Source organism: Hordeum vulgare, chromosome 3H (genome assembly GCF_904849725.1).
Source record: "Hordeum vulgare subsp. vulgare chromosome 3H, MorexV3_pseudomolecules_assembly, whole genome shotgun sequence".
NCBI lineage: Eukaryota > Viridiplantae > Streptophyta > Magnoliopsida > Poales > Poaceae > Hordeum > Hordeum vulgare.
Genome location: NC_058520.1, coordinates 170,911,029 through 170,927,201, shown reverse-complemented (window position 1 = coordinate 170,927,201; position 16,173 = coordinate 170,911,029).

The following is a 16,173-nucleotide window of genomic DNA, read 5'->3' as shown; positions in this document are numbered from 1 at the left end:
GCACTATGGCCCCCGGTCTATTTTACACATTATATATTCAGATCTACATACAAATATACCAAAAATACCTTGCTGCACTTTTATTTATTTATTTATATTTACCTATTATCACAATGAGATCTCACTTTGCAAGTAATCGTAAAGGGATTGACAACCCCTTTATCGCGTTGGGTGCAAGTTTGTTTGTTTTTGCGCAGGTGTCTTGGTGCCTCATCTTGATACTCCTACTGGATTGATACCTTGGTTCTCAAACTGAGGGAAATACTTATCTCTACTTTACTGCATCACCCTTTCCTCTTCAAGGGAAAAACCAACGCAAGCTCAAGAAGTAGCAGGAAGAATTTCTGGCGCCGTTGCGGGGGAGTATTCAAGTAAAGCATATCTACCAAGTACCTATCGCAAACTCATCTATTCCATTTACATTATTTTCCATTTGCCTCTTGTTTTCCTCTCCCCCACTTCTAAAACAAAATTTACAAAATATTTGCCTTTCTTTATTTGCCTTTTCATTCGCCCTTTCTTTCGCTTGCTTTCTGTTTGCTTGTGTGCTTGTCTGCTTGCTAAGTCACCATGTGTGAAAACACTAAATTATGTGACTTCTCTAATACTAATAACAATGATTTTATTAGTACTCCAATTGCTCCTGCCACTAGTGCGGATTCATATGAAATTAATGCTGCCTTGTTGAATCTTGTTATGAAAGAGCAATTTTCCGGCCTTCCTAGTGAAGATGCCGCATCCCATCTTAATACCTTTATTGAGTTATGCAATATGCAAAAGAAGAAAGATGTGGATAATGATATGATTAAATTGAAGCTATTTCCTTTCTCATTACGAGATCGAGCAAAAACTTAGTTTTCATCTTTACCCAAAAATAGTATTGATTCATGGAACAAGTGTAAAGATGCCTTTATTTCCAAGTATTTTCCACTTGCTAGGATTATCTCTCTCCGTAATGATATCATGAATTTTAAGCAACTAGATCATGAACATGTTGCACAATCTTGGGAGAGAATGAAATTGATGATTAGAAATTGTCCCGCTCATGGCCTAAGTCTTTAGATGATTATACAAATTTTCTATGCTGGTTTGAATTTTGCTTATAGAAATATCTTGGATTCCGCATCTGGTGGAACTTCTATGGAAATCACACTAGGAGAAGATACAAAACTCCTAGATAATATCATGACAAATTATTCTCAATGGCACACTGAAAGGTCACCTAGTAGTAAAAAAGTGCATGCTATAGAAGAAATTAACCCTTTGAGTTCTAAGATGGATGAGTTAATGAAGTTCTTTGCTAGTAAAAGTGCTCTGCTAGATCCAAATGATATGCCTTTATCTTCCTTGATTGAGAATAGCAATGAAAATTTGGATGTTAATTTTGTTGGTAGGAATAATTTTGGTAACAACAATGCTTATAGAGGTAACTTTAATCCTAGGCCTTTTCCTAGTAATCCCTCTAATAATTTTGGCAATTCCTACAACAATGCTCATGGAAATTATAATAAAATACCCTCTGATCTTGAGAGTAATATTAAAGAGTTTATTAATTCGCAAAAGATTTTCAATGCTTCCATAGAAGAAAAACTACTTAAAATTGATGACTTGGCAAAGACTGTTGATAGAATGTCTCTTGATATTGATGCTTTGTAATTGAGATGTGTTCCTCCCAAGATTAATATGGATGAAACTTTGAAAGCTATGCGTGTTTCCATGAATGAGAGTACAGAAAGAACCGCCCAAATTCGTGCTAGACATGAATGGCTTAAAAAGGCGTGTTCTCGTGATGAGAATCATGAAGATCTTAAAGTGCTTGGTGTGACTCCTATTGAATCCTTGTTTTCTAGTGTCAATCTTAATGATGATGGGGCTGGATGTGAATCCACTTCGGTTGAGAAACGCCCCAATGATTCGGAGTCTATTTATCTTGATGCTAAAAATAATAAAACTGGAGTAGAGGATGTCAAAACTTTGAATAGTGATGAAATTACTACTTTGGATTTCAAGGAGTTTAATTATGATAGTTGCTCTTTGATTGAATGTATTTCCTTGATGCAATCCATGCTAAACTCTCCACATGCTTATAGCCAAAATAAGGCTTTTACCAAACATATCGTTGATGCTATCATGAAATATCTTGAAGAGAAACATGAGTTGGAAATATATATTCCTAGAAAACTTCATGATGAGTGGGAACCTACTATAAAAATTAAGATTAAAAATTATGAATGCCATGCTTTGTGTGATTTGGGTGCTAGTGTTTCCACAATTCCAAAATCTTTATGTGATGTTCTAGGTTTCAATGAGATTGATGAGTGCTCTCTTAATTTGCATCTTGCGAATTCTACTATTAAGAAACCTATAGGAAGGATCAATGATGTCCTTATTATTGTAAATAGGAACTATGTGCCCGTAGATTTCATTTTGCTTGATATTGATTGCAATCTGACATGTCCCATTATTCTTGGTAGACCTTTCCTTAGGACTATTGGTGCTGTTATTGATATGAAGGAAGGGAATATTAAATTTCAATTTCCATTAAAGAAGGGCATGGAACACTTTCCTAGAAAGAAAATAAAATTTCCTTATGAATCCATTATGAAAGCTACTTATGGTTTGAGCACTAAAGATGACAACACTTGAATCTATTGCCTTACGCCTAGCTAAGGGCGTTAAACAATAGCGCTTGTTGGGAGGCAACCCAATGAATAAATTTATTTTTGATTTTTACTTTCTGTTTTGTTGAGTCCACACCATCATGATTCTGTTATGATTGTGTTTTTTATGTTTTAATTAGTGTTTGTGCCAAGTAGAACCTTTATGATTAGTTTTGTTGATAGTTGTTTAATCATGCTGAAAAAAGACAAAAACTTTACGCTCACAAAATTATTTTTAATTCCTATACAGAAAGATCTTTTGAGTTGATTCATTTTTCTGCCGATTGATATGCAAATTTACCTAATTATCATAATTGTTTCAGAATTTTTGGGATAGCATAGGTATACGAAATATACAGATTGCTACAGACTATTCTGTTTTTGACAGATTCTGTTTTTGTTGTGTTGATTGCTTATTTTGATGAAACTATGGTTAGTATCGGGGGGTACGAGCCATGGAGAAGTGAGAATACAGTAATATAACATCAATCTAAATGGAAATTAAGTTTACTACAGTACCTAAAAAGTTGGTGGTTTGTTTTCTTATGCTAATGATATCACGAGTTTCTGTTTAAGTTTTGTGTTGTGAAGTTTTCAAGTTTTGGGTGATGTTCTTATGGACAATGGAATAAAGAGTGGATAGAGCCTAAGATTGGGGATGCCCAAGTCATTCCAACCCAAATTCAAGGACACCAAATAGCCTAAGCTTGGGGATGCCCCGGGAAGGCATCCCCTCTTTCGTCTTCAATCCATCTGTAACGTTACTTGGAGCTATATTTTTATTTACCACATGATATGTGTTTTGCTTGGAGTGTCCTGTATTATAGGAGTATTTGCTTTTTGTTTTATCACAATCATCCTTGCTGCACACCTTTTGCAAGGGACGTGCACTCATCGTGAATTTGTTAGAATACTCAATGAGCTTCACTTATATCTTTTGAGTTAGGCAATTTAGCTCGCATGTGCTTCACTTATATCTTTTGAGCTAGATAATTTTTCTCCCATGAGCTTCATTTATATATTTTTAGCTAGATAATTTTGCTCTAGTGCTTCACTTAAATCTTTGTAAAGCACGGCGTTGTCATATTTTGTAGAAATAAAAACTCTCGATCTTTACTTATATCATTTTGAGAGCGCTCTGTCTAAGTAACTTGGTAATTGGCGTGTGTTATGAAATTAGTCCTAAATATGATAGGAATCCGAAGAGGATATAATAAAAACTTTCATATTCAAGTGCATTAATTATTAAGAGAAGTTTGATCCCTCACAATTAGTTTTGAGATATGGATATGGTAATATTAGAGTTATGATAGTAGGGTGTTGTGAATCTAGAAATACTTGTGTTGAGGTTAGTGATTCCCATAGAATGCACATATGGTGAACCACTATGTTATGAAGTCAGAGCATAATTGATTTATTGATTGTCATCCTTTGTGTGGCGGTCGGGATCGCGCGATGGTTAACTCCTACCAACCCTTCCCCTAGGAGTATGTGTTTAGCACTTTGTTTTGATTACTAATAAAACTTTCGCAATAAGTATATGAGTTCTTCATGACTAATGTGAGTCCATGGTATAGATGCACTCTCACCCTTCCACCATTGCTAGCCTCTCCAGTGCTTCGCAACTTTCGCCGATGCACAAAACCACCATATACCTTCCTCAAAACAGCTACCATACCTACCAATTATGGCATTTTCATAGCCATTCGGAGATATATTGCCATGCAACTTCCACCGTTCCATCTCATGACATGTGCCATCACTTTCATATTGCCATTGCATGATCGTAAGATAACTAGCAAGATGTTTCAACATCGTACACTAAGCTAGATCGTTGCACATCCCGGTACACTGCCGGAGGCATTTCATATAGAGTAATTATTGTTCTAAGTATCGAGTTGTAAGTAAATAAAAGTGTGATGATCATCATTATTAGAGCATTGTACCATGTGAGGAAATAAAAAAAAAGAGGCCAAATATGCCCACCAAAAAAAAGAAAAAAAAGAAATGAAAAAATAGAGGCCAAAGAGCCCAAACAAAAAAATGAGAGAAAAAGAGAGAAGGGACAATGCTACTATCTTTTTCCACACTTGTGCTTCAAAATAGCACCATGTTCTTCATGATAGAGAGTCTCTTGTTTTGTCACTTTCATATACTAGTGGGAATTTTCATTATATAACTTGGCTTGTATATCCAATGATGGGCTTCCTCAAAATTGTCCTAGGTCTTCGTGAGCAAGCAAGTTGGGTGCACACCCACTAGTTTTTTTTGAGCTTGCATAGACTTATAGCTCTAGTGCATCCGTTGCATGACAATCCCTACTCATTCACATTGATATCTATTTATGGGCATCTCCATAGCCCGCTTATACATCGAGTCGATGTGACCATCTCCTCCTTTTGCCTCACAACCTCCACCACACTCTATTCCACCTATAGCGCTATATCCACGACTCATGCTCATGTATTGCGTGAGAGTTGAAAAAGTTTGAGAAAGTAAGAATGCGAAAACAATTACTTGGCCAATACCAGGGTTGTGCATGATTTAAATTCGTTGTGTGGGGATGATGGAGCATAGCCAGACTATATGATTTTGTAGGGATAACTTTCTTTGGCCTTGTTATTTCAAAAGTTCATGATTACTTTACTAGTATGCTTAAAGTATTATTGTTTTCATGTCAATGTTAAACTATTGTTTTGAATCTTATGGATCTGAACATTCATGCCACAATAAAGAAGTTACAAACAAGAAATATGTTAGGTAGCATTCCACGTCAAAAAATTCGGTCTTTATCACTTCCCTACTCGAGGACGAGCAGGAGTTAAGCTTGGAGATGCTTGATACGTCTCCAACGTATCTATAAGTTTTGATTGTTCCATGCTATTATATTATCAACTTGGGATGTTTTATATGCATTTATATGCTATTTTATATCATTTTTGGGACTAACCTATTAACTCAGTGCCCAGTGCCAGTTTCTTTTTTATCCGTGTTTTTGACCTTTTTCAGATAAGAATATTAAACGGAGTCCAAACAGAATAAAACCTTCAGGATAATTTTTCCATAACAGAAGGGATCCAGAAGACTTGAGAACCAAGGCAGAGGGCCATGGAGGAGGTCACGAGCCCCCTAGGCGCGCCCCAGGGGGGGAGCTAGCAGGCTCGTGCCCCCCTGCCTCCTTTGCCCTACCTCTTTCGCCTATAAATTCCCTAAAATCCCCAAACCAACAGATGGAGCCACGAAAATACTTTTCCGCCGCCGCAAGCTTCTGTTTCCGCGAGATCCCATCTGGGGACTGTTCTGGTGCCCTGCCGGAGGGGGATTCGAACACGGAGGGCTTCTTCATCAACACCATTGCCTCTCCAATGATGCGTGAGTAGTTCACCACAAACCTTCGGGCCCATAGCTAGTAGCTAGATGACTTCTTCTCTCTCTTCGATCTTCAATACAAAGTTCTCCATGATCTTCATGGAGATCTATCCGATGTAACTTTCTTTTGCGGTGTGTTTGTCGAGATCCGATGAATTGTGGATTTATCATCAGATTATCTATGAATATTATTTGAGTCTCCTCCGATTTCTTATATGCATGATTTCGTATCCTTGTAATTCTCTTCGAGTTATTGGTTTCGTTTGGCCAACTTGATCTATAATTCTTGCAATGGGAGAAGTGCTTGGTTTTGGGTTCATACCATGCGGTGTCCTCACCTAGTGACAGAAGGGGTAGGGAGTCACGCATCATGTTGTTGACATCAAGGGTAAAAATATGGGGTTTATATCATATTGCATGAATTTATCCCTCTACATCATGTCATCTTGCTTAAGGCGTTACTCTGTTTGTTATGAACTTAATACACTAGATGCATGCTGGATAGCGGTCGATGTGTGGAGTAATAGTAGTAGATGCATAAAGTATCGGTCTACTTGTCTCGGACGTGATGCCTATATGTATGATCATTGCCTTAGATATCGTCATGACTTTGCGCGATTCTATCAATTGCTCGATAGTAGTTCGTTCACCCACCGTAATACTTGCTATCATGAGAGAAGCCTGTAGTGAACACTATGGCCCCCGGGTCTCTTTTACGCATTATATATTTAGATCTACATACAAAAATACCAAAAATACCTTGCTACACTTTTATTTATTTATATTTACCTATTATCACTATCAGATCTCACTTTGCAAGTAATCGTAAAGGGACTGACAACCCCTTTATCGCGTTGGGTGCAAGTTTGTTTGTTTTTGCGCAGGTGGCTTGGTGCCTCATCCTAATACTCCTACGGGATTGATACCTTGGTTCTTAAACTGAGGAAATACTTATCTCTACTTTGCTGCATCACCCATTCCTCTTCAAGGGAAAAACCAACGCAAGCTCAAGAAGTAGCAGGAGGTCATCTATTTATAGTATGGGGGGCTAGGTTTAGCTAATTTCATCCGTTTTCGGACCGTCGGATCCCGATCTGGCTTTCTGGGACATAGGGGTAGGCCTGTGACAGAGTTTTTTATAAACCGAATACGCCCGACGTTTGACCGGCTATAGTATCTCTATACCTTTAATGGTTCAGGTATCAAACGGACTCCGATAGCGATCAAATTTGACAAGCGGCCTACCTACACTATATTAAGACCGAACACAAACTTTCAACCCAATTTGAGAAAGTTTTAGTCACACTGTCGCGGGCGTGTGCGTGTGTGGTTGGTCTTTAACGGTCAACAACAAAAACGGAGAGAACCAACGACTAAAAAATGGATGCAAGGTTTGAAAAATGACGACAACGGAGTGCCGATGCAATGTGGATGATGCGATGATGAATGCGACAAACAAACGAATCACATGATGACAATGGAATAAAAGGGGAATCTTTTATAGCGTCGGTTTCGGGCTGTTACAACTCGCCACTAGAAGCGGAATTCTCCCACGTATCTGGCTGGTAAGAAGGCTAGCAACATCAACAAAGGTATATTTGATAGACATGTTATTGATGTGTACATTACTAGCTCCTCACAGTAGTGCGTGGGTGTTTAATACCAGTTTGGTTGCTCGTATTTGTAACTCGAAACAGGAACTATGGAATAAACGGAGGCTAGCAAAGGACGAAGTGATGATGCGCGTCGGAAATGGTTCCAAGGTTGATGTTGTCGCCATCGGCACGCTCGCTCTTCCATTACATTCGGGATTAGTCTTAAACCTGAATACTTGTTATTTGGTGCCTACGTTCAGCATTAGCATTATATATGGATCTTGTTTATTGTGAGACGGTTATTCATTTAAATAAGATGGCAATGTTTGTACTATTTAGATGAGTAACATATTTTACGGTCATGCATTCAATGTGAATGGTTTATTCTTGTTGAATCTCGATAGTGATGATACACATGTTCATAACATTAATGCCAAAAGATGTGAAGTTAATAATGATAGTACTAGTTCTTGTGGCACTGCCACTTGGGTCATATTGGTATAAAACACATGAAGAAGCTCCATGACGATGGACTTTTGGAATCACTCAATTTTGAATCGCTTGATACATGTGAACCATGGCTTATGGGCAAGATGACGAAAACCCCATTTTCCAAAACAATGGAACAGGCAAGAAACTTGTTGGAAATCATACATACTGATGTGTGCGGTCCAATGAGTGTTGAAGCGCAGTGGATATCATTATTTTCTTACCTTCACTGATGGTTTGAGTAGATATGGATATATTTACATAATGAAGCACTAGTCTGAAATGTTTGAAAAGTTGAAGCAATTTTAGAATGAAGTTGAGAATCATCATACCAAGAAGATAAAGTTTCGGTGATATGATCGTGGAGGAGAATATATGAGTTATGAGTTTGGTATGCATTTGAGACAGTGTGGAATTGTTTCACAGCTCACACCACGTGGAACACCACAGCACAATGGTGTGTCCGAATGTCATAATCGTACCTTATTGGATACGGTGCGTTCTATGATATCTCTTACCGATTTGCTACTATCGTTTTGGAATTATGCATTAGAGATAGTTGCATTCATTTTAAATGGGGCCCCATCTAAATCTATTGAGATGACACCATATGAATTATAGTTTGACAAGAAACCTACACCATCATTTCTTAAAGTTAGTGGCTGCGACGCTTATGTCAAAAAGCTTCAGCGTGATAATCTCGAACGAAAGCGGAGAATTGTGTCTTCATAGGATACCATAAGGAAACAATTGGGTATACCTTCTATCTCAGATCTGAAGGCAAAGTCTTTGTTGCCAAGAATGGATCCTTTCTAGAGAAGGAGTTTCTCTCAAAAACATTGAGTGGGAGGAAGGTAAAGCTTGATGAGGTTATTGAACAATCATTTCAATTAGAGAGTAACAAGACGCAGAAAGGTGTTTTTGTGACGCCTACACCAACTGAGGAGGAAGCTAATGATGATGATCATGAAGCTTCAGATCAAGTCACTACCAAACCTCGTAGGTCGACAAGGACACATATTGCTCCTCACTCAGACGGTAATCCTGTCTTGGAGGTCATGTTGTTGGACAACCGTGAACCTACGAGCTATGAAGAAGAGATGGCGGGCCTGGATTCCAACAAATGTCTAGAGGCCATGAAATTTGAGATAGGATCCATGTATGAAAACAAAGTATGAAATTCTAAGGAATTATTGATACTTGTGATCTGCGTTGGGTTTTCCATGAAGAGGAACGGGTAATCACATCACAATGCAGATAAGTATTTCCCTCTATTAAGAAACCAAGGTTTATCGAACCAATAGGAATATCAATGCTCAATCGTATTTAGTGGTTGCACACAAAAGAGCAAACAACTTGCACCCAAAGCGGGCATGAGGGTTGTCAATCCCCCTGATCTCGTTATTTGCAAGCAAATGAAGTGTGTTGTTAATTGTAGACAGTTGTGACTTGCAAAAAATAAAAGAGAAATAATAACGTCAAGAAAATTATAATTTTTATGAATACATAAGTGAATACACCCGGGGGCCATAGTGTTCTCTAGTGGTATCTCTCATGAAAGCAACATATGGTGGGTAAAAAAATTACTGTTGAGCAATTGATAGAACAACAGATAGTTATGCGATTTCCACGACAATGATCAAGTGTATATAGGCATCACGTCCATAAGCAAATAGGCCGACTCCTGCCTTCACCAAGTAGTATTACTCCACCCATCAACCGCTATCCAGCATGCATCTAGACTATTAAGTGCAACAAAGTAATGCTTGGGGAACGATGACATGATGTAGACAAAGTAAATACAACCAATATGAAGAAACGCCATCATTTTATCCTTAGTGGCAGCAACACAAAGATGCAACTTGTCCCCTTCTGTCACTTGGATATAGAAACTTGCTAGGTTGAACCTACTACAACGCACCCCTCTCACTAAAGACATACCAAACTACTTGGCCAAAGCAATTCCATAAACCCACAATTCATCGGATCCCAACAAACACACCATAAAAAAGAATTATATCGGATAGATCAAAGCAAAGATGCGATGATCATTTTATTCAAGATCAAGAGAAAGAGAGATAGCCATCTAGATACTAACTATTTAGGGTTAGTGATTGGCAATGATATTTAGGGTTTCTGGAATATCTATGAATTTATAGGACAGAGAACGGAGAAAAAGGGGCCACACGTGTGGCTTCAGGTCTCCTCCCAAAGCTTCCATGTCTTCTTTTTGTCGAGAAAATATCATAAAAAAGTTTCGTGGCAATTGGAATTCGTTCGGTACTGAAAACCTGAAAAGCAAAAAACACGATGAAAACAACAAGTGAACATGGGCAATGGGTTAATAGGTTAGTGCTAAAAAGTCATATAATTTGGTGAATTATAAACTAAAAAGTATCCTAGGTTGATAATATGACAACATGGAACAATACAAAATTATAGATATGTTGGAGACGTATCAAGCATCCCCAAGCTTAATTATCGCTCGTCCTCAAGTTGGTAAATGATAAAAACAGAATTTTTGATGTGACAAGCTATCCAATATGTAATCTTTTGCATGTATGCTCATTAAGAAACGATGAATTAACAAACATCAACATAGTAATAATTATAAGCACAAGCAACAAAACTTCATTCTTTCAAAGTACATGATCCTAAAAGAATGTTTACCACCATTAATCTTTCATATTAGAAAAACATGGCTCTGTCTTCGCCACATTAATACAAACGTCAAGCACCACGGTGTCCGAGTGAGACAATTGGATTATACTTTTTCAAAGTGAATCAACTTTTTATTCTTCACGCAGTACATGAGCATGATCCATGGACATAGCATAAGGTGGAATGTAATATGGTGGTAGATATCAAAGGGGTAAAATGGAGAAAATTGTCTCACATCAACTAGGCGTACTAACGGCCTATGGAGATGCCCAAAGGTATATGTAAATGCAAGGAGTAGGGATTGCCATGTAAATGATGCACTAGAGCTATAAGTGTATGAAAGCTCAAATGAAGCTAAGTGGGGCGTGCATCAAACTTGTCTGCTCATGAAGACCTCGAGCATTTGAGGAAGCCCATCATCATAATATGCAAGCCAAGTTTATAATAGTGATAATATGATTCCCAATAGAATATGAAAACGATACACCATGAGACCCTCTCTATGAGGAACATGGTGCCACTTTGAGGCACAAGTGTGGTAAATGATAGGTGCATAGTCCCTTCTCTCTTTTTCTCTCATTCATTTTTTCATCTCTTTTTTATGGTGGGTTCATTTGGTGTCTCCCATTTCTATTTTTCGTCTGGAGTATCTTCCCAACTTGTGGGAGAATCATAGTCGTCATCCTTTCCTCACTGGGACAATGCTCTAATAATGACGATCATCACACTTTTATTTACTTACAACTCATGAAAGCTCGATATGAAGAACTATGACTCAATATGAATGCCTCTGGCAGTGTACTAGGATGTGTAATGATCTAGTGTGACATGTACCAACAATATACTGAATGGTGACTTTGCCACAAATGCTATGTTAGCCCTATGATCATGCAAAGCAATATGATGATGAATGAACTAGTCATATGATGTAAGGGTGGAATTTACATGGCAATATATCTCAGAATGTCTATGGAAATGACATTATAGGTAGGTATGGTGGTTGTTTTGAGGAAGATATAGAAATGTTTATGTGTGACAGATCATATCATGCCACGGGGTTTGGATGCACCGGCGAAGTTCGCACTGATCCTCGAGGTGAGAATGGGCAATGCACGGTGCCGAAGAGGCTAGCAAAATATGAGGATGTGAGAATGCATATGTCCATGGTTTCACATTAGTCATGAAGAACTCATGTACTTATTGCAAAGTTTTATTATTCATATACTTATTACAAAGTTTTATTAGTTTCATCACAAATCAAAGCACTACCCGCATGCCCCGAGGGTGAGGGTTGGGAGGAGTTAACCATCACACGACTCCGACTCAAAACAACACTAGGATTTCAACGAGGAATAGAAATGCTCACACATCCCCGTCATGCCTTTTTAATATTCATAGAAACAAGGAATTAACACCTATTAATACTGCTACTTCTACGAATCAACAATGATGCACTCACACCTTTTTCAAATTACCACATCAATATCATTAACCCACAAATTCTCTATATGTGCTACATGATGGTTTTGATTATCATACATTAAAAACTTATTAAGTTTGGGCCCATTATTGCTACTGTTTATTCACTCTCCAACAAATATAAGTGAAGAACGAGAGTTCAAATATTTCTATAAGATCTACATGCCATCGTGCTCAAAAAGATATAAGTACCAGGGCAACTGCTTAGCTCGAAAGATATAAGTGATGCACAAAGAGTATTGTAACAAATCATGATAAATGTGCGTATGTCTTAGTTTGGTGTGTCCAGAAAAATATGATTGTGGCAAACAAAAAATAAAAAGGAAACTAAAGAAAACGACTCTCCAGGCAAAACTCATATCATGTGACGAATAAAAATGTAGCTCCAAGTGACATACCGATGGATAGAGACGAAAGAGGGGATGCCTTCTGGGACATCTGCAAGCTTAGACGCTTGAGTGTTCCTAGAATATTACCTTGAGCTGACTTGGGAATCCCCAATCGTAGGCTCTTTCCATCCCTAATCCATTTTCCATCGCGGTAACACCCAAAACTTGAAAACCTCAATCATACAAAACTCAACAAAACTTCATGACATCCGTTAGTATAAGCAACATATAAAATACTTAGGCACTATTGTAAATTGATTCATATTTGATTATTCCATAATAGGTATTGTATTCTAACTTCTCCATGGCTTATACCTCCGATACAATCCATAACATCATCGAAACAAGCAAACTATGCAAGAAAAAAAATAAAATCTGTCTAAAACAATACACTCTATAGTAATCTGTAATGAACCTATACGTCTGTGACTCCAAAAATTCTGAAAAAATAGGAAGACATGAGTAATTTGTACAGAAATACTGCATAAACATTCAGATTATAAAGCCATTCCAATAAAATCATAGAAATTCTAAAGTGGACGTCAAAGCTTCTGTTTTTGCATCGTATCAATTATACTTATCATAGAAGTCATCCCCAAGGCTTTACTTGGCATAAACACTAATTGAAGCATAAAAACACAATCATTACAAAGGTAATAATCATGTCATCACACTAAGACCTGAAGTAAAAAGAAAAAAACTAAGATAACTATTGGGTTGCCTCCCAACAAGCACTATTGTTTTATGCCCCTAGCTAGGCATAATGCATATGATCTAGTGTTCGACCCCTTCATGTCCTTCAAAATTAGTTACTCCAAAATTTTACTTAATAAATCACCTCTATCAAACCTAGTTGAAGAGCTCATGTGTTCAAAGATATTTATAATATCAGTGTTCTTCATATAACACATGGATTTCTTTACTCATAGGTTCCGTAATAGTGTTTTCTTGCCATTCTTCACTAAACCCTTCTTTAATTCCTTTTGGAATTGATTCGAATTTATCACAAGTGTGGAGAAATAATTATTAATTCCTTGGGAAGCACATACCTCCTCATATTCATATCAAATCCATGATAGTCATTACATTCCAGCCTACGTATAACATCTTTGTCATGGAGGATTGCTTCTATGGGAGGATGTTCAGATTTTATTCCATAGAAGGCAAAAATTTCTTTCACTTCATACAAAATATAATAAAATTCGGGCATAAGGATAGTCATAGAAAATTTCTTAATCTCGGGATGATGCAAGCTAGGGAGTCCCAAAAATATATTTGGAAGCATAGGGTGGAGATGCACAAATTTTCCATTTTCAATATAAGCATGGTAATAGCATCCACATAAAAAATTATTTCATAAAGTATATATCTTTTAATGAGAGGGGAAGCTAACGAATACTCAAAGAATTCCTGGATGACATGCTTTCCAATAATGTTCCCACTACCCACATGATAAATTTTAGAATTTAGAGTCGTGTGAGTGTTACTAGTAGGGACTTGATTCATAGGAGGATCATGAGTGCAATCAATAAATTTTAGTCTCTCTTCATCCAAGTCACCAGTATTATCTTCACTAGATATTTCAACGATAACTTTTTCAAATGCAGACATGGTAGCAACTTTCAATCAAAGGCGACAAGCTAAGCAAGAAAAGGAGTAACAAGTAAAGATAAATATTTTTGTATTTTTGATTTTTTTGAAGCAAGCAAGATATAATAGCAAATAAAAATAAGAACACGTGAATGATAATTTGCGTGAAGTTACTTGATAGTTGGTGATGATATTCCCCGGCAATGACGTAACATTACAAGGAATATGCTAATACACGATGACATTTTTTCGTCGCTACATCGTCACGGTTTTTAATTTAAGATGATCTCACGACGAAAAACCAAGCGTCGAAAACGGAGCGTCAGAAATGAACAGCAGCGATGTTTTGATCAAAATCGTCGTAACCTTTACGACGATTCCTGGATTGTCGTAACCTTTACGACGATCCTAAATCGTCGTTGGCAATCAAACCCAGTCCTACGTGGCAAAATTACAACAAAATCAAAACGTCATGGTTAAAATTAGCCCAACCCATTTCAATTGATCACATGGGTTGGTTTTATTTTTTTGGGGTTTTGCTTATTGGGCCTTAGCCTATTTACAGCCACTATAATAAAAAAAAATCAATTTTTTGCGCCCTCGCCTTTTAGTGTCCAAATACATTTGGTCCAGTTTTAGTTTTGGCCTTTTTTCATTTTTGAATTCAGCAACTTTTTTCTTTTATGTTGTTAATGGATCTACAAATAACATCCGAGTCATGTGAATTTTCAGTAAATTTTTTAATAAGATAACGCGTCGAAAGAATCCAAACCAACAAGAATGATGCAGTGTTGTTGTTCATTTCAAAACTGATTCGTGCACTTGCACTCGAAGTGCAAATCAGTCAATACATTCACTAGATTAAACTTTCCATGTCACCATCCTACCAAATCATTTCCACAACACCCCAAACTAAAAAAAATACTCGCTCATGGATGAATTTAACAACTTCTACTACTCGCTGCTGGCCCTTCCTTCCTTGTCTTGTCATTCTTCCACAACGCAGGCATTGACTCGCCAAGACAGGCCTTCCTTCGTTCCGTGCAATGAATACAAAAGGAGCTCAGATATAGCACCCAGCAGAACGCCAAGCCATCATTAGACACTTCACACCATACGACATTATCACACACTTCACACCGTATGACACCCAGTCGTCCAACTACAACCAAGTGGCACTACAAGCTCCATCCATCTGGTCTTCTCGCCTTTGCAATATCAAACTTCCCGATGACCTGGGCAGGGAGACACACACACACACACACAGAGATAACAAGATTAACTGGTGGCCTCAACCACCCATAAAGGACAAACAAGCCATAGAGCCAAAGCAACATAAATTTGTAGAACAACGAAAAGAACAATATGTGTTGCATGTATTTTATACCAGGAAAAGGAACATCAGTCTAAAAGCCTACATATGCACTACATTGGCTGATAGCCGCACAACCAAAAAATTATCAAGCTGCAACTATGATACTCTCTTGGTTGCAACTAGCCTGGCCAGTGTCGGATCACGTTGGGACAATGTCTAACCATTTTGTTACTTTGTGCAAGTGGCACTACAGAAAAAATATATTATAAGTTGGGGTGTATCTGAATGTAGGCCAGTCCTCATACTTGTAAGCCGGGTATGAAAGGAAGAAACCACAGCAAACAAAGTGACCTACTTGATTTGCTTATAGGTTGCTGGCGTGGAATTCCGTGTGAAAAATCACAGCGAAATACATATGCATGAATCTCGTCATTGTGTGTAACCGTGAACCTTTTTTTAATTACAATAAAGGGGCCGTATGCATCGTGTTGATGCAGAGGCCGGAGGTAACCCTCTTTTTCTAAAAAAAACTACATTCAGATCAACATGCATGCATGCACGGGGACTAGTGCTACGTGTATTTCATAGTCAGTCAATGACCTGATTAATCTGAACATTTGGTGCAT